The sequence below is a fragment of the Schistosoma haematobium genome, chromosome ZW (genome assembly GCF_000699445.3).
Source record: "Schistosoma haematobium chromosome ZW, whole genome shotgun sequence".
Taxonomy (NCBI): Eukaryota; Metazoa; Platyhelminthes; class Trematoda; order Strigeidida; family Schistosomatidae; genus Schistosoma; species Schistosoma haematobium.
Genome location: NC_067195.1, coordinates 80,885,252 through 80,913,099, shown reverse-complemented (window position 1 = coordinate 80,913,099; position 27,848 = coordinate 80,885,252).

Below are 27,848 nucleotides of genomic sequence, written 5' to 3'. Positions count from 1 at the left end.
AAAACCTGCAGCCACCCGTTACAACAGTTACTTTGTATTTGTAGCATCGGTTACTGCGTTAAGCCGACATAACTTATTCTAGCTTTTGGACAGGCCAATTTATTCATTCTTTTTGAGTCACAATTTGACCTTGTTAATTATTCGTTTATCAGTCATGACGGTTTTTATGTTAGTGTATTTGTGTTCATTTCCTATCTTACTCATCACATGTCTGTAAATTATTTTTGTTCGACTATAAATATAGATAAACGTTTGATTAAATGGAGTTGGTTCACACGCCTCCACCGTACGTGATTTCCTTTCTCTCATTTCATCACTCTGATTCTCTGTCCAGATCAATGAGTATACAAAATAGATGTATTCGAAAATCCATTTTGACTTATTTAATTCCTTTATTCACTAACGCGATTTAAGTCAATGATTATTATACGAAGATAGTCATGATAGATATTTCGACAGCAATCATTTGATAACGATCATTTGTCCAATCTAACTGGAATCAGATTAAGGGTTATTATATATTAAACTATGGTTCATAAATGATAAATTGTTTGTTTGTAATCGTCAGATAAATAGATTTATTTTTAAAACAAGCTTTACGGAAAATGAAGAAAATTATGTAAACAAAACTAATCCATTTTTCAAACTATTTCCAAACAATATTCGAAATAGTTGAGATCATGAGTCAATTGAAGCTAGGCCACCATGGAAAACCTGGAAGCACTGGACGTTCTTTTCATTCTATTGTGGAACTCCTCAGCAGCGCGCGAGACCACTAGGTCCTGGGTTCGAATTCCGTGAGACGGTTGCGTGGATTCGCACTGCTGAAGAGTCCCACAATAAAGCGAAGCGACCGTCCAGTGCTTCCAGGTTTTCCATGGTGGTACAGCTTCAAATGACTCATGATCTCAACTATCGAAATTACTACAATCTCCACAAAACCCCTTCTGATAACTTTCGAAATATATTTTTATATTATTGTAAACAATCTAATTGATTTTAAAATTGGCATGATTCTTCTCATATCTTTCTCCTTGTATATCTTCTGGTAGAATAAGATGTAATTACATTAAAATCTATGCACGTAAGCAAAATTATAAAAATTCTATAATACTTTACCTTCAAATATACTCTGTAACGAACAGATTGTTAGAGTTAACCTACTCAATAACCTGTAATATTTAAACATGTCTCTAACTTGAAAAGTTGTGCAGTTTTTCAAACTTTTTTCCTTTCTTTTTTGTCTTTGTTTTTTTTGTATTTTGTAAAAGAAACTTGTTGAAATACCCTGTGCTGAGAATTCTATATTGTACCAATATTTAATACTGAATAAAGCCATTATAATAATAATATAAACATGAAATCATTATTCTTTAAACAAAACAATACAATTTGTTTCTTGTTTTTTTAATATTGACAGAACAATGAGAAGATGAAAATGATTTGAAAGCTATGATATACATGAGTTCTATGTTTCTAATAATTGATAGTAAAGCATATCATTGAAACGAAGTATTGAATCGACATCAATACAACTTTTAAAATGTTGAATAGAAATTGTTAAGGATAAATTCTCAAGTTTATAGTAGCCTTGATTATACTTAAATTTAAATCTTCTCTTATGTGTACAGAAAAAGTTTGTTGTCACCTTGAATTTACCCCGGTAATTCTTAAGTTATTTTATGGCCTAGGGTAATGAGACGATTTCTTATTCTTTCTCTTTCCATTATTCATAATTACTACTTTATATTTATCTAAACTTTATCTAAAGAGTAGAAGTGCTGTCGTAGTGCATCGAATCACTCAGACTAACTCAGTCTTTTCACTGTTCTATCAAAATTTATTGAAAGGGATTAAATGATACTAATTCTGAATAAGCATTGAGAAAAAGTTAAAAGTTGAGCCAAAACATTTCTTCAAAGCCTCCTAATTCTTGTAGAGCTAATTCATGTTGAGTATGAGATAGTTATCCACTGGAAATAATAGATGGTCGCTCAATGTCGTGAGTTGATTGGAGTCACACATTAATCTTGTCAGATACAGACTCAATATCCTAGACGTTAAGCATTCGCGCGCCAGACCTGAGGTCCTGAGTTTGGTCCTTGTGTGCAAGATCATGGATACACACTGTCAAGGAGTGCCCCATACTGGGACGAAACGGACGTCGAGTGCTTCTAGAATTTCAGTGATTGTTGGACTTACATTGGTCCATGATTTCAATCAAATTCACAGTCCTAATTTACATTCCATAGGTGATATTACTTATCAATGAAGTACTGTATTTTGATTTCATGAGTAGAAAATTTTCTATGAAAATCCTAATAGATATGAGTATGACAAATATTACCTATCATCATAAAATGTTTTATGAACAAACAATCTACTATGATTCAATTCATTTCGTATTTCAATATTTCATTGGTGCCTGATATAAAAACAATAAGAATGTTTTACTTCTTAATTTTGACTTTTACAACAGTCAATTTAGATGACAGAATTAAATTTCTTATTTTAGAAACTAAAAACGGAACACACTTTTGCTATACAAGTTCACATCTCGATATTTCTAGTTGTATATATATGGTGCATACTACTTACGTTTTCGGATAGAAAAGGCATGTAACATCAATCGGATATAGAAAGCCTGCGATCAGAAGGTTGAGAAGACTGAAATGATAAGAAGAAAGAAGGCAACTGAAAATGATCAAGATAACAGAAATGAAGAAATAATGAAGTTTCTAAGAGACAATTCAAAGATGTGCAAATGATGCATTTAATATGTGGTTTTCATATTTTGCTAAATCAGTCTGTAATGTTTGCATTGAACAGCAGATTAGTTCCCCCACCCGAGTGTTCATTCGCTACATATATAATTAGGTCTACGTAGTATATAATGTGTAGACATTTACTTATCCACTAATCTATGTAGATGAAAGAAATGTTCTATTATATTTTTGTGTATTTATAACATATACGATTGAGTCTAATACAAAATGTAAGGAGACAATTAGGTGCAATCTAAATAATGTTAGGATTAGGTTTTTGTTATATTTCTTAGTACATGAAATGAGTTGAAGAACCAGTTATACAGGTATTCAAATGTAACCATTTTGATTCCATATATCGATATAATCTGAGAAATTATTGAAAATCAGGAAGTATATTGACGACACATTTCATCCTAGAGTAGAATAAGCTGCTTGTATATATATATATATATATATATATATATATATATATATATATATATATGAGTGCAAAGAGTCAAACCTTTCAGGAGGAGCTAATAGGTTGAGCGATTACGTCATCATGCAGCAACATGGGAATTGAGAGATGCAAGTGTTGTGAACGTCTTATTAGAGAGTAGCTTGTTCACTTGACCACGGTCATAATCCAAGTAGCTGTAACTGAATCAGTTCAGTAATTTATAAATGCATAAATGGATGTGTTTTTTACAATAAAATTTGTATTATAAGTTTCTTGTGCGTTCTTAGTCTTCTTACTCTACTTAGGTGGTTAGTAAGCGTAAGAAGCGTGAATGGAAACTAAATCGTATCGATGGTCATAAAAAAAGGTAATTGATAGGTTTATTAACTGGTTGAGTACGAGACAAGTGTAACCTGCAATCTGAGTTCACACTTCATTTTTAAAAAAAGTAGTTAAATACCACTGTTCCAGTGCAAACACACAATCTACTAATAAAGATTACCTTGAACTATTTACTTAAAAATAATTTAACTTCAAACAGACCAATTGAAATAAAATATAGGACTACTAGTTATGTATTCTGGTTAAATTGTCCGGTAGTAGCTTTCTGTGGAATTCAGGACTCTATCGTTCTGTTCTATTTAGAACTTGTTATTTATATCCAATGTGATCTCAACCTTGTTTTTCATATTGGAACTTGTATCTGTTACGCAGACCTTATTGAGACATAATATTCATTAACTCAATAGGTTTGCAGAGATCACTCAGTTCAAAATATTTATAACAATTAACAGACGTTGAACAATCAGCGGTTATTGTGATTCAAAACCTCGATAAATAATTCTCAAATGTTTATATGACTTTGAGTTTCAACCAGAATAACAATACAAATGTCTATATACTTTGTTGATGAGTTTCGAGTAGGCGGAATTGGATATCATTTTTATCATGATTATAATAATTATGGATAGTGTGTAGTCTGAATTAATAAATAAATAAACGAATAATCAATACAGTTTCCTTGGCAAACCAGTGATGATAATATCTTTCCAATCAAATCTGCCAATAATCGATTTTATTTAAATGTTTATTTATTTTCTGTTTATTATAACATTTTGATTATTTACCTTTAATTTTCCATATGTCATTATTCATTTATTGATTTGTTTATCATAAATTATTGCGGTTGCTACATTCCTAAAAAAGGGACCTGTAGGTGATTGATTAGTATGTGTATGTGCAATTACTTTTACATTAACTCCCACTAAAGTTCTCATCTCAAAAATCTTATTCCTTTTGAATTGAATGGTAGGAAAACTCTTAGATACACTGTATCGGATAGCTGGGTAAATTAATAACTAAGATTATTTACATAAAATTCTTTTTGAATTAAACTTTACATTCTGTCATTTATATATACATAGAATTGAATTCCGTTAAATGGAACCGTTGACTTTTCAATTCCTAATCTTTGTTATACAGAATAATTTACTACTTGGTAAGTTGATATTAAAATTTTATTTCTATATTTACAAACTACTGAAGAAGAATGTTAATTTGAATTTTTCTGCTTGTCTTATTGAATACGTCAAGGTAGATGTGTTAGCGATTGTTAATATGTGATCAACCCCAACTGTTGAAGATTACTGTCGTATTGAGGAAACTGAAGAGAAAAATTGAACTATCATTGAATGCTATGCCGACTTGATAGTGTGATTACAATCAAAGAGACAATTACTTGAGATTCGTCACGCGCAACTTTTTAGTAAATAATTATTTTGGTTGCATTTACATCATATTATTGGAATTTTAGTGTTAGTACAGGAAATCGATAGGACAAGATGAATTCATTTGTTTCTTATTAACATGAGAATCCGATTTCCAGTGAACTGTAATTTTTAACTCAGTAGCCACCAAATGGAACTGCAAATGTTGAATTCAAATGCCTAATTGACTAAAAATAAAGATTTTTCACGTTTTAGGTGTCTTTTAATTGGTAACGTTCTATAGCATTAATTATGTGGATGAAATATTGGGGTATGGAAGACTAGCTAAATTGTGGTTGACTACTGAGATGTAGCTTTAATTGATCAGCTCATTTTATATGCCAATACATTCGTACAATCATTTTAATTGAACGATCCGGCGGGTGTGTTTGTAGTCACATTAAAGACCAATTAATAATGATAATAATACCGAATTATATTCATGAGATGCTAGTTGAGTAACAAGATGTAACTCAGCATAGGGGCTAACGTACTAGGATTACTTACTTAAGCTTGTTGCCCCTCTTATGTTATAGGTCGCCAACCAGGAATCTTTAATCAACTCTCTTCTGTGCTCTCATTTCCAGTTGGCGCCAAGCAATACCCATACTCGTGATGTCTGTCTCTAATCCACGGTGCTGCATGTTATTTTGTGTGCATCTTTTGCTTTGGCCTTCATTATTCCAAGTTAGGGTTGTCTTCGTGATGCACTTTGACAATATCCGTAATATGTAGGCTATCCGCTTTCAGAGTCTTTTCCTGATTTCCTCCTTTCTCGGAAGTTGATTTGTTTTATGTCACAGTAGGTTGCTGCTGATGGTGTCTGGTTAGTGGATCTGGAGTATCTTGTGTAGACAGCTGTTCAAAAATCATCTTTACAATATCTGACTTTAGTACTCCAGTTGGTATCCTGTTTCATCCTGCTGCTTTTGGATTCTAAATTTGTCTGATTGCTACTATGATATCTCCGATTTTTGGTGTAACAAAATCTATGGGTACATTTACATATGCTGCCTCGACATCCTGTGGGTTCAGTTATTTTCATTTACTGAGATCTTTAAAGTGTTCTGCACATGTGTTAGGCAGTTCTTGAATCTCAGTCGTTGGTTTGCCATCTCCGTTTTTGACTGCTCTCTGTAGTCTACCATGTTTTCACGCTAACTTCTATTTTGTATCTTTAGTTGTCACACATTTCCTTGTCTTGTAGATTTTTCTGCTGATATTACTAGGTCTTTCGAATATTTCCGCTAGTCAGCTCTAATGCTAATCATCACTCGTTTGTTTACTTCGAAGTGTTTGGCCTTTACTTTGGCTATCTCTGCTCAACTACAACTACTAATACCAATACAACTATAATCTTATTTTGATTATTATATTTATGCCCAAACCTTTTCTTCAATCTTTTCAGCTTTACTCATTTCAATGCTACACTATAATGATATGCACTTATATTTGCGTAGAGTTAACTTCATTTTCACAAATATGCTAAGTTGTAATTTTTCAATACTTACATATCATCTTGTCGTTTTTTCTTTAAAACTAAATGAACCATGTCTGTTAACAGACTGTTATATTCATGAATTAAAACATCATCATGTTATGAACGAAAACACAGGCGGGGACAACCGGACATGTTCTAATGGATTACAGAATATCTTGGTAAAATCTGAGAACCATACAGTAAATATTTCATTTGCTAAATGTCCATCAGTTGTCTCAGAATTTGTTGTTCCTTCGTTTCCATACCAATCACTCTCTTTTTTCATTCACTTCTCTTCGTTTTCCTCAACCTTCTGCCGCCAGGCATTCCATTTTCGATGGTGGTCCATATTACTTATATCTGTCTACATCATTAACAGACACCACAATCTAACGTGTTTATTGCATTATTCATTCGCACACATACACGCACATATTTAGATATATGCATTCAAGTTTTAGTTGCATTACAATAGTTATTAATTTCTAATTATACTAACAAACGTAGATTTATTATAGAAATTTATGGCAAAGTGACGTTCTCTGGATAATAATTGAAATTCAGACGACATAAAGTAATGTATTTATCTTAACTTGACATACATCAAGAGTAAGTACTAACAATCCAGTATGAAGTTTTGAAGGTTTGAGTTTTATCTGTCAGTTGTCCGGTAGGAATTTAGTTATTCACTTTTGCCAACTAAGACCTATTCAATTCTTTATTTGATAATTCGTAACGGACTACAATCGATATCACCCAGAACTACAGTTAGAATTAATAATTGATCTGATGTATGATTGAGTTTTTCACATTATTTGGTCGTTGAGCATTGACCTATACCATACATTCCAGTTCTATAATGAACATAAAGCATGTTAATCACAATGTGAATAACTTACTGTAAAAGACTTTAATTGTGGATGTAGGTGACGGTAGCTAGAATTCTTTGGAGAGTATCAATTTACTAATCATTGAAAATGTCTTTTGTTGACGATTGTCAGTCAGTGCAAAATTTGAGTCAAAGATTTCCCGTAATTTATTCATCTACGGAATATCACATTAAACAAAGAACTCTGTAATATTAATGTTTAAGATTATGATCCGAGTAAATTATACAGTGTAGTCAATCATTACTAGTGAAGCATAAAGTCAAGTTTATTTATTTCAGATTGAAAATTACCATACGTTAAATATAATTTGCGTGATTTTTTACTGTTTATGAATTTGATAATGAACCAAACTTAACTATATCATAAAATTGATAAAGACAGTTCAAAAGTGACTTTATAAATAAATTTTAGACTTTGGTCACTTCTATAACTTTTAGAAGCTCATATCTTCTTATTATTTTAAAATCCAAGTGTAAATGAGTTATATGAACAACAAATTTTATAACTTCAAAGGAATGTCTATCAAAAAGAACTATTAAAAAAAAGACAAGGCTAGGTACTAGATGGCTATTACATATCTGACTAAACTCAACAATCTCCACAACCCTATACCAATAATTATCATGTGTTCACTAGTGACTGGCGTTCTGGAGTCCTAGTGAAAAGCCGTGACCAGTGGAGTTTAACCGTATCTGTTGTGAGTCAGTTACTCACTGAAGACAATGGTGGACGGTTGCGCAATATCATGGATTGGTTGAAGTTAGAAATTAACACCGTTGGATGCCAGCCGACTCAGTGGTCTAAATTTTAAGTGTTCGCACGAGAGACCGAAGATCCTGTGTTCGAGTCCCACATGCGGGATCGTGGATCCCCAGTGCTCAGGAGTCTCACGTACTAGGTCGAAACGTCCACCCAGTACTTCCCGGTTTCTAATAGTGGTCCAACTTATATCAGATCATGATTGAAATTAAACTCAACAATTTTCACAACCCTATGTACTGATATTCCATCCTTGTTTGGAACTCAATTCAGTAACTCCAAAGTATTGTGCTTATTGACAAAATTAATAGTTCTGGATAAGATTTCACTTAAAATCAGAATGATTTAACTGTTTATAATGATCCACTCCTAGTTGTTAATGAATTAATCAAAGACTTTTTTTCATACACTCCCATAAAGTTTATACAATTAGTCATTATTCTTACTAGTTTCTAGTGCCATCTTCTATACAACTATTATTTAACACATTTCAAATCTTTAATGTATACATACTTAATCATTGTATTCATTACATACTTGTTACGCAGTATTTTATGGTGTGCTTTACAAATGAACATAAATCGATAGTTCGTAATTTATTTATTGAACTATCGAAATTGTATATTATACATTATTTTGTGACTTTTCTACAATTGACAAAGGTTCACAATTGTCATGATAATGTTAGTTTATATAATTTCTTGTTTATCAAAAATTTTAAGGTTTAACTTTGTATATTGAGAAAAGTTCAGTAGGTAACAACTAATATATTCGTGTATATGTATATTGTTTATTATAACGACCTAACAACCCGTATTCGGTTGGAACGTCGGACTGACGAACCCAAAATTTATTCGATTAGACCAGACTACATTCCTCTGTATAGCATACAACGCTTTTTTGAGATACTCGTATTATATTATATCAAAACACAAACTCTGTGCTCAATATAAACGGTTCTAATTTAGAAAATAGAACAAATTATATCAAAAATACGAAATACCTCGAACGGTACAGCCTGTGCTATACAGTCAGGAGTTTCTCTAACGCAAAGTAGAGCGCTAAACAATAAAAGAAACAGTTAATACCAAAGGGTTCGATACCCAAAAATCAATAAAATATTCCCAACAAGATGGGATCAGATATCTATCTGGAGGGATTCCAACAATCCTCCCAAGCAGACAGTCAAAAAGTTAACAGTCACACACTGAACCACGCCGTAACCTTGGGCTTAGTCAAACACGACCTTACTGTCAATGGTCCGACAACATGCAATGAAAGCTTAGGTAACAAAAGATAAGTCTTCAATCAAAATCACATAATAAAGGCTCAGACGAGGAAGATTGAAGTACAAAAAGTGTGGTTAAACGAGATCTGAACCAAAGTTAAGATACACGACAAGGAGAAGAAACAGATAAATGACAGTACTGTACAACAAAAAAGCTGCGGAGGGATTTACATCGTTCCCTTTCAGTTACATGTATATTAAAACTAATGTTGATATTATTTAACACTTTTCAATGATCTACCTCAAATGTATTCATTAGAAGCTTATAATGTTAAAAACTGCCATTGATAAAGTCTTAAACAATTATAATATTTTCCATCAAATATAAAGTCAGTGAAAGTGTAGAACAAGTGGTTAAACTTGTACAACACAGTCTCAGTAACATTAATGGAGTTTCTAGGAGTTCAAGTCCAAGGATATATATATATGACTATACAAAGAGTAGACTTGGTAAATGAATGTCCGAGCGCCACCGTGGATGGTTATCTAAAACGAAAGGTAAATCAATCAACAGTTCAGTCCTTGAACATGTGGTCAACTCTCGTCACGTGGCACCACAAGAATTATCGCTCACAATTATCTACGAAATTAAAAAAACTTACTCAAAGAAAGTTTTGATTAGGAATTTGTTTACAGCTGAAACTATAACAATTCACAGTTTCAAACTTGACTTCTGTGTACAAAAAAGATTTATGTTTAACCCTTATTTTTTCATGATGTTAGCAATCTTCCTAATTTCACAGATCTTAAGTGCTAACCATTAACTTACTTACTGCCTTCTTCTTCTTCTAGACCTTTGTCTATGGAATTTATTGTATAAATTTTTAGTTCTTATTACTTTGGAGTGTGCTACATAACTTTACTTCTTGATACGTTTTGATCACTTCATTTTCATAAACTTTTTCATTCGACACGAATAAATTTGACTATCTTTGACAATTTTGTAATACACCTCTATTTTATTACAGATTACTACAAGTAGTGAATTACCCACATATGTGATTGCACAGCTTAGGAAAATTTTCTTCACCGAAGCCTCATTATATATATGAATCAATGGAAGACTCATAGAAGGTACTAGCTACATCAGTGATTATCGTCAATAATGTTTCATTTTGTCATGATTTGTTTGTGGATATGAATTAAACGGTACAACAATGTATTTATTTAGTCATGATAATATTGCAAATAAATCCTCTCTAGAGTATGGGATAGTTATATGAAGCTGAATTATCCGTGAATGTTCTCACCTATGGGAAAAAAGATCCTGAATTCTTTAGTGTTCTGTTTTTTTTTAATTTTTAGACGACTTCTATTAAAATAGAAGTTAAGCATATGACTTAGCATTTTCGAGGTTTTTTAGTTGTAAAATTTTAGTTTGATGCAAATATTAAAGAAAGAGCCTCATACTGTGAGTCATTTGACTATAATTTATGTTTAGTTAAATCTGGCCATAGCTCAATTCAGATATAACTACAAACCTATTCATTTATACTGGATAGACCTATTTTGTTTTCTGCAAATCTTCGTCTTTTCATCCTTTTTCTTGTGTACATTCAACCTGATTGCTGAGATTGAACTCGATTTTATGTTTAAATTTTTTAGATAAGCTATGTGATGATTAGTTAAATCATAGGTGAAGGTCAATCTAGATGTTTTATGATTTTTTTGTAGTCTCAATCTCTCAAACACAAGTAATCACACAGATCTATCACCGTAAAAAAACCATGACTAACAAAACAACTAATAGATAGTTTATGAATTCCGAAGATTAGTCGGCTTTAGATATTAAACGACAGTGTGTAAGGGTTTGTGATTCATCATTACTGGCATTCAGGAATGAAAATTGTTGGCTTTTGTTGCCCAGTGTGCTTCTTAAGAAGATCGCCTTTATTTAGTGGCATTTCAAAAGCTTGTAGTAGGGCTGTAATATAGGGCATGTATCTCGTGCTATTCAGAACTCGGTGATGTTAATATTGAGATCCGAACTTGATCCACTCAACATGTGCATATGTAAACAGAGACTGATTAGTTGCAGTCTTGAATACAAGCAACGCGAAATTACAAACCTCACCTAACACCTCTACACCCGTCGAAAAAGTTATTAACTGCCCGAACTCAGTAATTCAATAAGTGATGCACTGAAGCTTGAAAGGAAAGGTACTGAACTTGAGTAACAGCATGAACATCAACACAAGAATGCAAGAGCATTTATCTAAACCGTCCTAAGTAAAGTAAAGTACACAAACTGGATTTCATTACTCTTTATATCCTAAACACATTATACGATGATGCTTGTAAAATAGTCCCAGTGACTAGCAGATATCTATTCACTTGATTATGTGTTTACGACAAATAAGGATGCACATAATACTTTTGGTTTTTCTACTCACGCTTTTAATTGCTAGAACCAGAGAAATGTTTTCTGAACTGTTAGTTTCTCAAATCATTAATTAGTTGTAATTTCACTAGTATATTTCCTCAAGTAAAATTTTAAAAATTGAGGTTAGTACTTCACTCAGCTTCAACAAAGAATGTAATCGATAAGATACCAGGGGCTATTTAATCCATACATTATAATCATTTTCAAAGACTATAATTAATCTCACTGCCTCAATAATTGGTAATCGATTTGCTAATATTTTACTTACTTTCATTCGCTTAAATGATAACAAGAAATTAGATAAACATCCGTTAACGGAATTCCTTATCTCAAATATTCAACATCAGTTACAATGTTCACGCCCAAATTTTTTAGATCATATTATTCATTCTAACTTTTTAGTTGTAACTTTCTAACGTTAAAATATGACTTAAGTGTAAACCAGTTTGTTAGAGATATTCAAAAGATTCAACTAGATCTTCTTCATTGATTACAATGAGATTGATCCGTCTGTTACTAGAGCAATAGGAGGCATATTTCATATCCTTAAAAGACACTCATAAAACGTCCCTTCGAGTTTTAACTAAGAAAACTGGAAAAGCCACAATATACTTCATATTATTTAACAAGTGGTTTTATACTACTTATAAGTAACTAAACTGTTTGGTTATTTTTCTTTCACTATCGTACAGTGAATTTCTCAATTTTATTCTTAAAATTTGTTGCTTCAGTTTTTAAACAATATGTTTTCATTGTCATTTGGTCGTCGTCTAGGCAACGAAATCCCATGACAATAAGTCCATCCAATAGAGAAACACATACGTATACACACCACCCTATGCAATATGTAGACATAGACTCATATAAGAAAAGTTAGTGAATGATAAATGTTTTTATTTTGCATACAAAATGGAAATAATATTGTGGATAACTAAGAAAGAACAATTCGCCATTATTGAAATGAAAAGATTTGCGAGCAGCTTCATCTTATATTGTGTCTTTAAATACACATTTACAAACTATACCATAAATAATTTTAATAGTAAATAATGAAGAAATGGAATTTTGAATGACATACTAGTCAATAAAGTGATGCTTATTTGATTGTTGTAAATTTCATCGAAGTCTATGATTTAGCCAGCGTATAAAGAACAGTAAGATGTGCTTGTACAATCTTTAATCGTGACTAACATATGAGAATGCTGTAAGAAGAATATAGCTAAACGATCCAGGGTATGACTATAGTCCATTAATAGTAATTATTAATAACTTAGTTAACAATTTTACTTTTGAAATTCTATATCCGAAGCTGCAAACCTCTTTAGTGAATTGTTCACAATAATCGTAATGGGGTTAAAAATCACTTGCGGTAATGAAGAAGATGATTTATTCTTCATTGCTTTGTAAGTTTCGAATGTTAATAGTGTAATGAATTCAAACTTTGTCTATATTGCTAGCTCGTTCTGATCATTTGAACATAGAATCCACTAATTAAGAGTTCGCTTATATCTATCTCCTAAATGACCACCTCTGTAACTAATATCATCATTTACAACTTATATTGAACAGGACTCGAATTCTTTTTGGTCCAATGAAGCTCCTTTTATCGTTAATATCCAGTTGGAAGACAAACTCAGCAAGCCAATGAACTTTCTATATTTATGGCTCAAAATTTATAAATCAATAAATTTTGATTACATAACCTCGACATATCACAAATAAGAAATAGTAATTTGTATATAATTAAGTTGTTAGTGATATAAAACAAGGTAATAACTGAATAATTGTTTACCGACAATTACAATAAAATATATATTGACAGGTAATAATTTGAATGAAACCATATCATTAAAACGATATGAAAATACTGTAGACCGATTTTTTTAAATAAATTACACAGTTGGAATATGTGTGATGTTCCATCGTTTGATACTTCTAAAAGTTTCGTCATTTTCAAATAACCGCTCATATTCAATGATTTCATTTTGGATTATTTTCTGTGTTTAAGTTTGTTTGAATTATCATTGGTACTAATATGATCTCGAATCCTTTGTCAATCAATTTGTTAATCTCGTCTCACTATATTGAGTTGAAGTGATGCGATTTAAATTATTACTAGCCTACACCAAGTTTGATATAATTTGTGACTGACTGACTGTTTTCTTTAATGTAGATAATTTCTTCACTGAATTATGTGAAACTAAATCCATATTACACTCCCACCAATATTCTGATCGTAATGAACACAATGAAGTTGTACTTCAACAGAATATCAAGTTAGGTTTATTCGATATGAATCGAAATAGTTGAAGTAAGAGTTGTGAGTTTTCTCGTAAATTTGTCATTACGTAATGTTAGAAGTGTACTAATCAGTTACATGTACGGTGTATGTTGTTGAACACGTACAGAATAGATTAGAGTGGTCTTTTGTGTATTATTATTGAACAACTTATCAAGCAACCTCAGCTAGACTCAATTCAAAATAGAGCGAAAATCTGTTTCTCAGGCGCGAAGCCAGTAGGTCCTGAGTTCGAATCCCGCGGGGTGCGGGATCGTGGATGCGCACTGTTGAGGAGTCCCATACTAGGACGAAACGGCCGTCCAGTGCTTCCAGGTTTCCAACGGTGGTCTAACATCAATTAATTCATGATCTCAACCAAAAACTTAACAATCTCCACAACCCCCATACTGATAAACTATGATCAATTGCTAAGTTTAGATTTTCTTATCGAATTATGCAGTCAAATACAGATTACCTACAATCGATCGCATTACCATTTGTGTTTATGTAAAAAAAATATAATTGAATCATGTGGTTTAAAAATATTTTCAATGAAATCAATGTAAATAAACTGCTTTGTTTTACTAGGTACTATATATATGTAGAGTTACTTATTTACTCTAATGAGCATACTGTAGATTGATATTGAAACGATAACAATAACAACAGCAATGTTTAAGTCAATGTCAGAGGGAAATAGTATTAAACTAATGACTAATTTTAGTCATATGATTTGCTGTGGTTATTGTCTAATAAACATTTAAATATATATACATTTATATAGACAGTAACATAAATCATCAACTTGAATATATTGGGACGAAACAACCGTCTAGTGGTTTCCGGTTTTCATTAGGTTTCTAACTGAAATCAGTTTGTGTTATGAAGTATCGAATTCAGTATTCTTCTTAACAGTTTAAAATTAAAGCTATCATGTATTGAATAGTGAATAACTTTGAGCTGTGATTTTTGGAGTTCTAATTGGAAACCGTAATTAATATAACTCAGCGTTGTAAGATGTGAGACAAGATTATCAGCGGAGATGGGTGACTGTCGCACAAAATCCTGAATTGACTAGAGTCAGAGTTATACTGGCTGAAACAATCGTTCCTCAAGGTCCTACCATGCCAGACTGGTCGGTTGGAGAACAGTAAAACTAAAAGCAGCAAGCCCAGGGTCCGAAGGTGAAGTCGTACTGCTGACTGTACAGAGGTGAGACGGCAGTAAGGTGTTTCCTTCAGACAACTAGCATGACAGCGATACTGCCTTCCCACAAGGAAGGGTGGGGATAGAAAAGCTCGACCCTAGAAATGTACACCTCACCTTATCCCACGGATATCCGTCTCCGGCGGTAAGGTCACAGCAAGTATGAGCTAACACGAAAATTACTCACAAAAAGGTCGTGTGTGACTGTTGTCCCTTGGGCATTTGAGCCACGTTCTCAGGTCACTACGACCACCTATAATCCAATTTCCTTTTCAGGTACCTCCAGAAGAACCCTTCCACGGTGTGGGCTATGGGGAAGTGATAACCGCCCTCATACCTTTAACAACACGCAAGATTACAGAGATGCAAACCGTTAGTTGAATACTGGCCTCGTTGTCTTTCGGTTCTATCATGTGCCTTCTTGTTTTTAATGGTTTTTTAACCTAAAGTTTGTCAAGTAAGAAGATATTCTACATTTTTTAATTCTCGGAGTGTTCTGACCTGGTTCAGGATTTCTAAGTGTTTTCATCTATAACTTGGCATGAAATCCAACCTAGTAAACTATATATCTGATGGTCAGCTTGATGTAATTTGACTTTCGAAAAAACCTATTAATCGTCCATTTTTTAACGCCTCCCAATTGGTCGACTCGATAGGTCACTGCTTCTTAGGTTGAAATTAAAGTTCACCATTGGGATTCAACTGTTGCTGACTGAAGAGTTCACTGCTTTTCAATATTGTTGACAAATTTCGATAGCTGTGAAAGAGATTTTCATGAAATGTCATAATTGCATAAGTGACTCACTCCCAGCTCCATCATACTTTTTTTTCAGGGGATTGAAAATTAGATAACTAATCAGTAGCATTGCAAAAGCCAGTGGCACAATGCTTTGTATTTAACAGAATTCGTAACAGATGGTGTAGACATCTCAGCCTTATAGGAAAACGCTCATGCCTTGAATTAGTCACTATTGATGTCTCTAACAGGCACGGATCCAAATTAATTAGGAAGTTTTAGCTACCTCAGGATTGTATTAAAATATATGTTCGAAGGTCTCTTATACTGTCCATCACCAACTGACTTTAGTCAACCGATTATTAAGAACCACGATTTCTCAATATGGAAGTCCTCTTCAGTTCCTATTTACGGTCTCATGTGAGATCAAACCCAGAATATTCAAGTGTCGCAGTGAGCAATTAGTCATTAGACAGCATCCAGTAGCTTCGATCTACCGTTTGCAAACATTTGTTGAGTTTTAGGGACATTTTTTTAGGTAATTACATAAACGAACACAAAACGAATTCTTATTTCAGGTTATCAGAATTAGTGTATATAAAGAGTAGTACTATATAACGTTTTTGTCGCATACTAGAAATTGAAATAAGGTTCATAAAGAATTTTGATCAGTTTATTTTGACATAAGACTCACGATTTCTTTGGATAATATAATTGAGGCTTGTGCTCGTGAAGAATTAATAACATTCAGGAGAATCATTGAACAGTATTTCTGTCCTAGTCTGCAAATCTTAAATAATTAACATTTATGATTCCGTTAGGGACCAACTAAAAGATCTTCAAGTGTTTTTCAGTATTATGAGAATAAAATATAATCACTGATCAGAAAACGACTGTTGTTTACTTAAGAAATTTGTGAAGGTTCATGAAATCGCTAGCCGATATCAACAGGAAGGGTTTAGGAAGTTGCTTACTTCCATACACAAGTAACATCTCGTAGAGTAGCACAGATCAACCATCAACATTCTATATCCAACAATATCCTAAACAATCCTTTCCACTTCTTTCCAGTTGCTATCAATCCTTCTCATGTCTACTTCAAATTATCGTCAAAATGTGTTCATTGGTCTCTCAATTTTTTGTTTCCTTTCACCATTCCAAATTAGTGCTTGTTTCGTGATGCAGTTTGATGATTTCCTAAATGTGTGTCCTATCCAATTCCAATATCTCTTCCTAATTTCCTCTTCAATTGGAAGTTGGTTTGTTCTCTCACGCAGTAACCTGTTCCTGATGGTATCAGGTCAATGGACATTGAGTATCTTGTGTAGACAATTGTTAATAAATACTTGTACAATTATGATGATGGCAGTGGTAGTTCTACAATTTTCAGCTCCATACAGTAGAACTGTGTTGACTTTCATATTGAAGATTATGAGTTTGATTTTTGTTGAGAGACAGTTGTTTTGAGTTGCATATATTGTTCAAGTTTAGGAATGTTGTCCTGTCATGGAGAAAATATAGTTGTTCTCGAGTGGAAGCCTGCCTTTTGGCGAAATTCTCCCATTTGCGAACAACGAGAAGCGTATTACGCTCAAATGTTGTCCTGTCTTTGCCAGTCCTCACCATCACTTCGCTGCACCAGATCTTTCTTGTTGATTGATGATGTTGTCCAGGTACATGACAGTTTTCACCTCTTTCAGGTTTTCTTTATCAAGTGTTATTCGATTCGAGCCCATCCGGCGCTCTCCTAGGATTACTGCTTGTCCCAAGCAAAGATAAATGAGCAAAGCTAGGTATGAGGTTAACAAAACCGTCTAACGAGAAAAAAATTACTCAAAAATTGATTTAAGAAGTACTTGAGATCTTTTATGGAACTACTCAACGGTATATATTATTTTCCTTGTTAGTTAAGTTACGCTGTTATATTTTCATTCACCTTGTAATTAGTAGCTAAGTTGTTAAGCTTCAACAATATTTTATTGCTTACTTACTTACTTACGCCTGTCACTCCCAATGGAGCATAGGCCGCCGAACGGCATTCTCCAACCCACTCTGTCCTGAGACTTCCTTTCCATTTCTGTCCAATTTATGTTCATTCTTCTGGTGTCTGCCTCCATCTCCCGGCGTAATTTGTTCTTTGGTCTTCCTCTTTATCCCCTTTGGCCTTGAGTATTCCATGTGAGGGCTTGTCTTGTGACGCAGTTGAGTGCTTTCCTCAATGTGTATCCTATCCACTTCCAGTGCTTCTTCCTAATTTCTTTCTCCACCGGGATCTGGCTTGTTTTCTCCCACAGTAGGTTGTTACTAATAGTGTCTGGTCAACGGATCCGAAATATTTTGCGTAGACAACTGTTAATAAACACATGTATTTTCTGAATGATGGCTTTCATAGTTCTCCAGGTTTCTGCCCCATACAGTAGAACTGTCTTGACATTTGTATTGAAAATTCTGACCTTGGTGTTGTTTGATAGACGGTTGTTTTGAGTTCCAGATGTTCTTCAGTTGTAAAGATACTGCTCTTGCTCTACCGAACCGCGCTTTCACATCTGCATCAGATCCAGCCTATTCATCAATGATGCTGCCCAAATATGTGAAGGTTTTTACATCTTCCAAATCTTCTCCGTCAATTGTGACTGAACTGGTGCATGCTGTGTTGTATCGGAGAATCTTGCTTTTCCCTTTGTGTATATTGAGACCTACTGCTACTGAGGCTGCTGCTACACTGGTCGTCTTCTCCTGCATTTTTTTTTGCGTGTTCGATAGAAGAGCCATATCATCTATGAAGTGTAGATTGTCCAACAATATTTTGTTGATAACTATTAAAAATAATCAGTGATATTATTAATAATGATAATAATGTAATGCTTTACACAATATAAGAAGAAAGCAATATAACCAAACTAAAGATGAAGTAAAACACTTTTCAAATAAGAATGATTCAATTTTTTTATGTCAAATTTAGTTCATCTAATTCATTGTTTGTAATAAAAAACCAGCATCAACTTGTTGATAGTTTGAATTGATAATAAATAATCTGATTAAAAAGTTTATCAGCACACTTATTTGGCTACTTTTAAAGTATATATATATATATTCTGCAAAATGACATCTTGGCACAACTATTAACATAGTTGTGGTTCAAAACGAAATTGTAATGATTAATTTTGTATTGATTATAATATTAAGAAAAACGTTTTCTCTCTCCCTCTCTCTCTCTCCTCATTTCGATGACATAATTGTGTTTCTCCTTTATTAAACCAATAATGCATAAATGTTATTTTGTATAATAATGATTATCATTACTCATAATAATGTTAACTGAATATAAAGTAAAAGAAATAAGATTAAACCCTAAACTGTTCAAGTTGTTAATTTTGTATTAAATAACAATAAATTTATTCACGTTATACAATTCTGAACCTACGAGGAATTTATGATTAAGATAGTCAATAAATTAGGTATCAATTCAACGAAGAGATCAAACATTTCACTATACTTCACAGGTTGAAATCATGAGTCAATTGAAACTAGACCACCATGGAAAACCTGGAAGCACTGGACGGCCACTTCGTCCTAGTACAGGACTCCTCAGCAGTGCTCACCCACGACCCCGCACCCCGCGGGGTTCGAATCCAGGACCTCTCGGCTTCGCGCGCTAGCACTTAACCACTAGACCACTGAGCCTGCATCCAACGGTGTGAATGTCTAAATTCAAACAATCCACGAAGTTGCGCCACCGTACACCATTGTCTTCAGTGAGTTGATATCTCACAACCGACCTGGTTGAACTCCACGGGTAACGACTTTTCACTAGAACTCCAGGAGTATCTCCTGAAGTCGGTCACTAGTGAGCAGTTGATTATTATCAGAATGGGTTTTGTGGAGATTTTTAGAAATTTCACAGGTTGAAATCATGAGTCAATTGAAGTCCCATACTAGGACGAAACGGCCGTCCAGTGCTTCCAGGTTTTCCATGGTGGTCTAACTTCAATTGACTCATGATTCCAACCTGTGAAATTTCTAAAAATCACAAAACCCATTCTGATTTCATTATACTATTAAAAGGGATTTTTATAGATATTATATTAATTTTAATAGTTGAGATAATGAGTTATTTGAAGCTAGACTATTATGGAAAACCTGGAAACACTGGACGACCATTTCGTCCTATTGTGGGACTTCTCAACAACATTATAGAACTTTTTTGTGGCAATTTTGAAATATATATATTCCTGGACAGATGAATTTGTTGAAAAGAAATAAATATACTAAATTCTGTATTTTTAAAGATATTAACTCAGAAATTATTTAAATAATCTATGAAACTGAACTGAGTAGACAGATTGACTGGATAAAATCAGTATCATGTTTAATGATAATTTTACTATATTAAACATATATCCATTGTCATCTTCAACCTAAAATCATTAAAATTTCATTCGAAGCATGTTTCTGAATTTGTTAATTGATTTTTCTGATGTAAATGACGTCCATTACAGTACACAGATATAGTGGGACTATAATTTGTAGACAATCTATGAGTGACGATAAGATGGTCTCGAGAACGTTCTCCAACCTGCTAGGGTCTAAAGAGGTTTATAAATTAGTGCCAGAAATCAGAATCGGGTTTTAGGATTAATAGTTAAGGCTAAAAATTAGAGCTAGGGTTCTTATCAAAAACTAACACCAGTTATAATATTAAAATGTTAGTCCGCTATATGGATGAATGAATTTCGCACCGAAATTCAAGATTCATTACCTTCAGTCTGAATGGTTTATCCGTAAACGATAGTCTTGGTCGCAGATACCTTCAGGTCTAATAAGAAGCATGATATGGTTTAGAAATTAACCAAGAACCCAGTAATTTCATATTCATCTGATTCAATCAACTTATCATAAAGTATAATCTTCAAGCAGTGTTATTACTGGGTTGCTTTCTCCCGATAGACTTGAATGACATCATAAGTAACAGGATTTTAGTTGGTCGTTTATGTATTATTTCTGATTTCAAACTTAATGAAACAAAATCATCCATTAGAGGTTACTCTAATAAGAGCGCGAACTCAAGGACTTCTTTAGAAAGGATGAGAGAAAAGGACGGGATTGGAGAGGGTGTACACTAATGATGGCGATCAGCAAAAAGACGCGTATAAATAAAAACAAACATTTAACGTGGAAATAACATTTTAAAGAGTTTAAATTTTGATCAATAAAAACTTAATTCTTTAAGAGTCTGGTTGGTCTGTTTAATTATTAGAGAGGTTTGGAAAATCTGTCTTACAAATTATTGTTGAATATCATTTTCATATGATATTCACAGCCTACTTATTTTGAGCAATTGACCTATATCTATCATTGACTACGAATTATTTGACGATACGAACCCTTCAAAATATATCAACCTTATGTTTGACGTGATATTCATATTGTCATTCACTATAAGGAGAGTCGTTAGACGTTACTATTAGTATTTTATTAAGAATAGAACAATGGTGATAGATCATTTCGCGATTTCTCTGTTCAAAATAAACTTATCAGATAGCATAACTAAAGTGATGAGAATAATGAATTGTCACCCATGTTGAAAAATCACAATATTTTTTTAAAAGTAGACTCCTCACTAAACGTTTGAAGAATAACGTTCTTAACTGATCATAGAGGCAAAGGGAAGAACAATAAAGCGATTAGAATTGAAACTCGTAAAAATGTTATTTACCCGTTTGATATTTGCTTTTATTTATATTGAATATTTTTGATGGTCACCCTATCAATGATCGCCCTTTGAATAAACACTCCTATGATTGTTCATCCATATTGATATTCCCTATTTTCGATTGCACCCTCTTTACATTCACTCTGTTGATGATTGTCCAATTTGCTCGCTCCCTCATCAATCGATAGATTTTGATAGCATCTGCAGAGATATGTTGGGTCTGAGACAGTTCATGCTTATCACATGAAATGCATGTCTAGCTACATCATGAACTGACAACATTTAGAAACGTTGATCATTGAATTCTTACTTTATGACTTAATAATATAGTTCTTAATGAAAGGTTTGCAGGCCCTGGATTTTATTACTTCATATTTATATAAGGTGAAGAACTTATAAGATCAAGACAAAATAATTAATCAGTGGTGTACAGTGTTTCCTCAGATAATTTTAATTCGAATTTTAAAAAAAATTTCCATATACACTTAAAAACAACTAATCAATGATATAAAATTCCTACTTATACATTAACAATACAAAGGACAGAGAAAGGATCTCTTTTCAACGAAGTTATTATCAAGCTGTACAACCGTATATGTATATATATATGAAAATTTTGTCAGAATATTAGTTCCGTAAGGACATGTGAACGAAGAATAAACATGATGATATATAAGAAAGATTATAATACTAGATTATCATATCTTGAACCACACTATATTTGGTATTTTGATTGATACACTAAGATTACTAGGTTAATGGAATTGCACACAATACGATTTTATTATTCCAAATAATATAGGTGATTAGGAATTTCTACCTAATTCACTCAGTGTGTATCACTGATCTCTAGATAAGTATCAAGTCACATGAAACTCAGTCTCATTCATTCCTGCTGATTACCTTCAGTTACGAGATTTTAAATCAAGTAAACTACCATGTCAAATCAATTAGATTAGTGAACGATTTATTGGCTTCATACATATAATTCGTCCATCAACAATAATTTGACATGATACTCATTACTATACTATACATTGATAGATAAGTGTAATCAATTCACGTTATTTGTGATTCAAATAGAATAGAAGAAACATCCTCGTTTGATAAATTATCTGGCATGGATTACAATTTCTGTGTATAAACATAATTTATTTCAAGGTGGTGGCAATTAGTCAGTCCTATAGAACTTTATACTATTCCCCCACAACCATCAAACAATATTCAAAACAATTTCCAATTCTATTCACCAAATATTCAATTCGGTCAGCATCATTCAACTTGCATTAAGAATGTGGACGATGATAAATTGATCACAAGTACTTAGATCTTAATGGATTAAGGTTTACAAAGCTTACATACACTCATCACATGTACGTATAATTTAGTTTTGCTAACTTTGAATAACAAATAATTATATGAAGATAAATTTCGATATGCATCATGAGGCAAGCGCTAACTTGGAATCCTGAAAGGGAACGGAGAAGAGTAATGTGGAAGAGCAATGCGTCGTCAATTGGAAGCAGACATGAGAAAGATTGATAGCAAGTGGAAAGGAGTGTAAAGAATTGTATATGATATAGTTGTATGTAGGATGTTGATGACTTGCCTATGCTCCTCTACGAGGGGCAACAAGCACAAGTACAAGTACAAAAAGTAAAACTTATGAGGTATCTTTTAAGGGGAATATGATAGTCAGCCATCAAGAATTGTATATAAACAACATGACTAGTTTCAATAATGGGATAAAACTTATGATTGATTTGATCAATATTATTCTACTAGAATCGCATAACTAAATACGTTTAATTTATTTGTTTAAGTTAATCTGACATCGGAACATTTTGCAAGATTCAGAAAATGGAATGAGGTCAAATATCTGATAGATAACTAAACTGATTGTAATCTACCTTCTACATGATTTAAAAAGGTTAAAAACCCAGTTTTTCATAATAATGTAAATCTCAAGAGTTGGGCAGAAATTGTGTTTAAGTAACCCTCAATTATTAACTTATATAAACATATAAAATGCGTTAATTTCGAAAATTTCTACACGTAGCGGCTGTAAAATATTTTTTCGGATCCTTTGTGTGATGCGTAGGGTTTTTAGCATCATAGATCGCAAAATATTTATGACAGTGTCTACTATATTGTTCACCTAATATTCGAGTGCCTTGGTTTTGTTTAATGAAATAGAAAAGGAGCACTTAATTTATCTTCTGTTGTACAGAAGAAACCGAGGTTGCCTTGTTACAATCTTAAATAAAGGAAAACATACTTCTCAATCTTGGATCAAACTATTTGTTAAGTGACTATCAATCTTTCTTTTAAGTTACCAACAAAAAGCAAACTTTTGTGTGAATAGCTCTTTCCATGAATATATTCAATAGATTTACTAAACTGAAAAATTCTCCAGCACTAAGACAAATAAAACTCTCGTTCGATCAGCTCAGAAAGAAAATTGATTTAATGTAATTCAATGTACAAATATAATCTTAATAATATAAAAATTTTTTATTTAATCAACGAAAATTTATCAAACGCCAGTCTTTTTAGTTTATTAATATACAAACAAACAATTGAACATTTTCAAACTATATCGATCTCATAATCTATAAATTCAACTTAGTTTTAGAAAGGAAAAAGAAATAGTGATAGAAACAATTCATAATTTCCAGATTCTTTATAATTGAATTACTTTTTATGACTGTTATCTATTTTGGTGTACATATGTGTTGCCTCATTTCACTCTTCACATATACACTAATTACTTACGCCTGTTACCCCTTGTAGAGGATCTTAGATCAACCATCAACATTCTATGTCCGACTCTATCCTAGACAATTCTTTACACTTCTTTCCAGTTGTTATCAATTCTTCTCATGTCTACTTCCTATTCTCATCATAATGTGTTCATTGGTCTTCCACTTTTCGTTTCCCTTCACGATTCCAAATTAGTGCTTGTTTCGTGATGCAGTTTGATGATTTCCTAAATGTGTGTCCTATCCAATTCCAATATCTCTTCCTAATTTTCTCTTCAATTGGAAGTTGGTTTGTTCTCTCCCACATTAGGCTGTTCCTGACGGTATCAGGTCAATGCTAACCGGTGTTGGAGATGGTTGGAAGAAAATAAGGGGCGGCCAAACCAAAACGTGGCATCAGTGCTTGAAGTCACTAACTTCTAGTCTGAGCCATGTTGGTAGATTCAGATTACCTGGTTGGGGTCCGCGTGGCTTTCGTAACCAATGGTTGGAGACTTGGTGACGTGGCTGAGAATAGATCACAATGGCGTTGGTGTATACCCTCTTTGTCTTCCCTTAAACTGAGAGATTAAAATCGCTTCATATCTTTCTTTCTACGAATTAATTCTTTCTTCCTGTACTATATCCTTATATGCAATCTTTCTTTTATATATTACCACCTCTGAATTAACTACTTTTATGAATCCGGTGTTCATCTTGTTGTGTTAATGAGGTATGGCAACTTGTACCGATGCATATATGTGCCTGGTCCTACGTTGTACCTGACTGACTGACTGACATTTAGTATCCTGTGTAGACAATTGGTAATAAATACTTGTACAATTATGATGATGGTAGTGGTAGTGTGGTGTGTGCTACTTATATTGACATAAGTCGCAGATGATATTAGTCGTGAACAGAAGGTCTGGCAGTAGGGAGACATGAGGATCGAATAGTAAAGAATAGAAACAGGATGCAATTTGTATGAAAATGAAAGAACAATGAAGTCTGAGTCATTATGAGACAATTGATGGGCATTTAGCAAATTATGTATTTAATATTTGATTGTTAGATTATATTAACAAGTCCTGTAATTTTGTGTCAAATACATTCGATTGTCCCAACCTGTGTTCTGTTCACTACAGTAGTTCTACAAGTTTCAACTTCATACAGTAGAATTGTGTTAACTTTCATATTGAAGATTATAAGTTTGATATTGATTGAGAGTTGCATATATTATTTAACTTTAGGAATTCTATCCACACTTTGCCAATCCTTACCTTTACATCTACATCTGATCCTTCAAGTTCATCGATGATACTACCCATTCACATATGCATATTACTTATTTATCCTAAGATGATTTCCTGTATTTATTTATTTATTTATTTACATTAATCATGAATCATGAATATTCGCATTAGTCTTATGATAAATCCATTTTATACAATTAAATTCTTTTTTTGTTTGTTTGTATACAATCAGTTCGATTTATATTCGTCTATGCGTAGGTGTATGTATGTATATATATATATATATATATATGTATATATGTGGGTGGGTGTGTATATACTTTTTAATATTCATCATAATAGTAATGATAATAATTACAGACACATGTCCAAATAGACATATACATTATATTCGTAACTATATTATTAATCAATATTAATCAATAATACAAGATAATATTGATTATTTTTGAATAAGGATAATTATTACAATATTCATTCTATTTTATAATAAGCTAACCATATTTAATAGTTAGATTAACTAGAAATGACCTAGAAAATATCATTGTATAATATAAAATGATAAAATGAATTTAGATTGTCAATTATATAAAAATAAAACTTTATTCAATAATTAAGAAGTGAAGAAGATGAAATGAAGTAATTTAACAATTCTAGTTACTATATGAACATGTTTTCATTTCATTTTCTTACATATAACTTATGATAGATGTTTGAGTGATACTATTAGTAATAACTTTTAGTGGGTCGAGGATCTGACTCCAATTTAGATCGTATGAATGTTTGTTATCGTCCATCTATCCTCGTGTATAATCATCGACTTTAATCGCGTTAGTCAATAATGGAATTAAATAAGTCGAATAACGAGAATGGACTTGTGAATACATATATTGTGTATATAAAGTGAATGGAATAGAGAGAAGGGAAACGACGCAGAGTGGAGATGGCTGGTAAGCCAACTTCCCCTTTAACCAAGTGTTAATCAATATTTATAGTTACACAAAAGTAAGTTACAGACATGTGATGAGTAATGGGATAAGAAGTGTACACATACCTACGCGCTCATATTAAAACAGTCAAGGTTAATAAGCGAATAATTAACAAGGTCAAAATGTGACTCAAGTAGAATGAATAGAATAGGCTGTCCGAAAGCTAGAATAAGGTATATGGGCTTACTGTAGAAGAGAACAAACCAACTTCCAATGGAAAAGGAAATTAGAGAGATGTTGGAATTGGATAGGACACACATTTAGGAAATCATCAAACTGCATCACGAAACAAGCACTAATTTGGAATCGTGAAGGGAAATGGGAAAGAGGAAGATCGAAGAACACACTATGACGAGAATTGGAAGCAGATATGAAAAGAATGAATGACAACTGGAAAGAAGTGTAAAGAATTGTCTAGGATATAGTTGGATATAGAATGTTGATGGTTGGTCTATGCTCCTCTACAAGAGGTAACAGGTGTAATTAAGTAAGTACATGTTTAAGTGTTTGCTAAACATCAAGTACCAAATTGTAGAATAATATTGTGCGATCCAAATCAGTAATAAATTTGAGTAGAAGCTGACGTTGAAAGATTTGATGAACCCTATCAGTTTACATTCGAAATCTACCATAAAGAATCAAAATCTTATTGTAGTGGGAAAATATATATGTGGAATAAACATTTATATTAGTGAAAAGATTTGAATGTCTAGAATGACCTGTTGAACAAACTCGTTGAGTTAAGAGAGATCGGTTATTGATTATCCCGAGTAGATCACTGTTTCAAAAATTCATACGATATGCGGCATCTCATCAATCTTCATTTACTTTAGCTTCTAAAATGGTTTATAATATGTTTCAACTTGTTTTGCCTCTTTCTTTTTCCCCTGTTTTAATGAAGGAAGATCTATTCAACTGGAGAATTTTCATGTCAACTTATAATATTTGAGAATTACTGTGTTAGAAAAGTGGGGACCTCCTGCACTTACTCATAAATGAGAGCAGACTTGTAACAGAGTCACTAAATGAAGACAACCACAGATATGAATTCGACTGGAAAACGTGGAAATTCTGGATGAAGCAAATTTAAAGGTTGCCTGAAGATTTATAGAAAGCTAGATTTTAGATTAACCATCAGTTAACAAACGTAAAGATA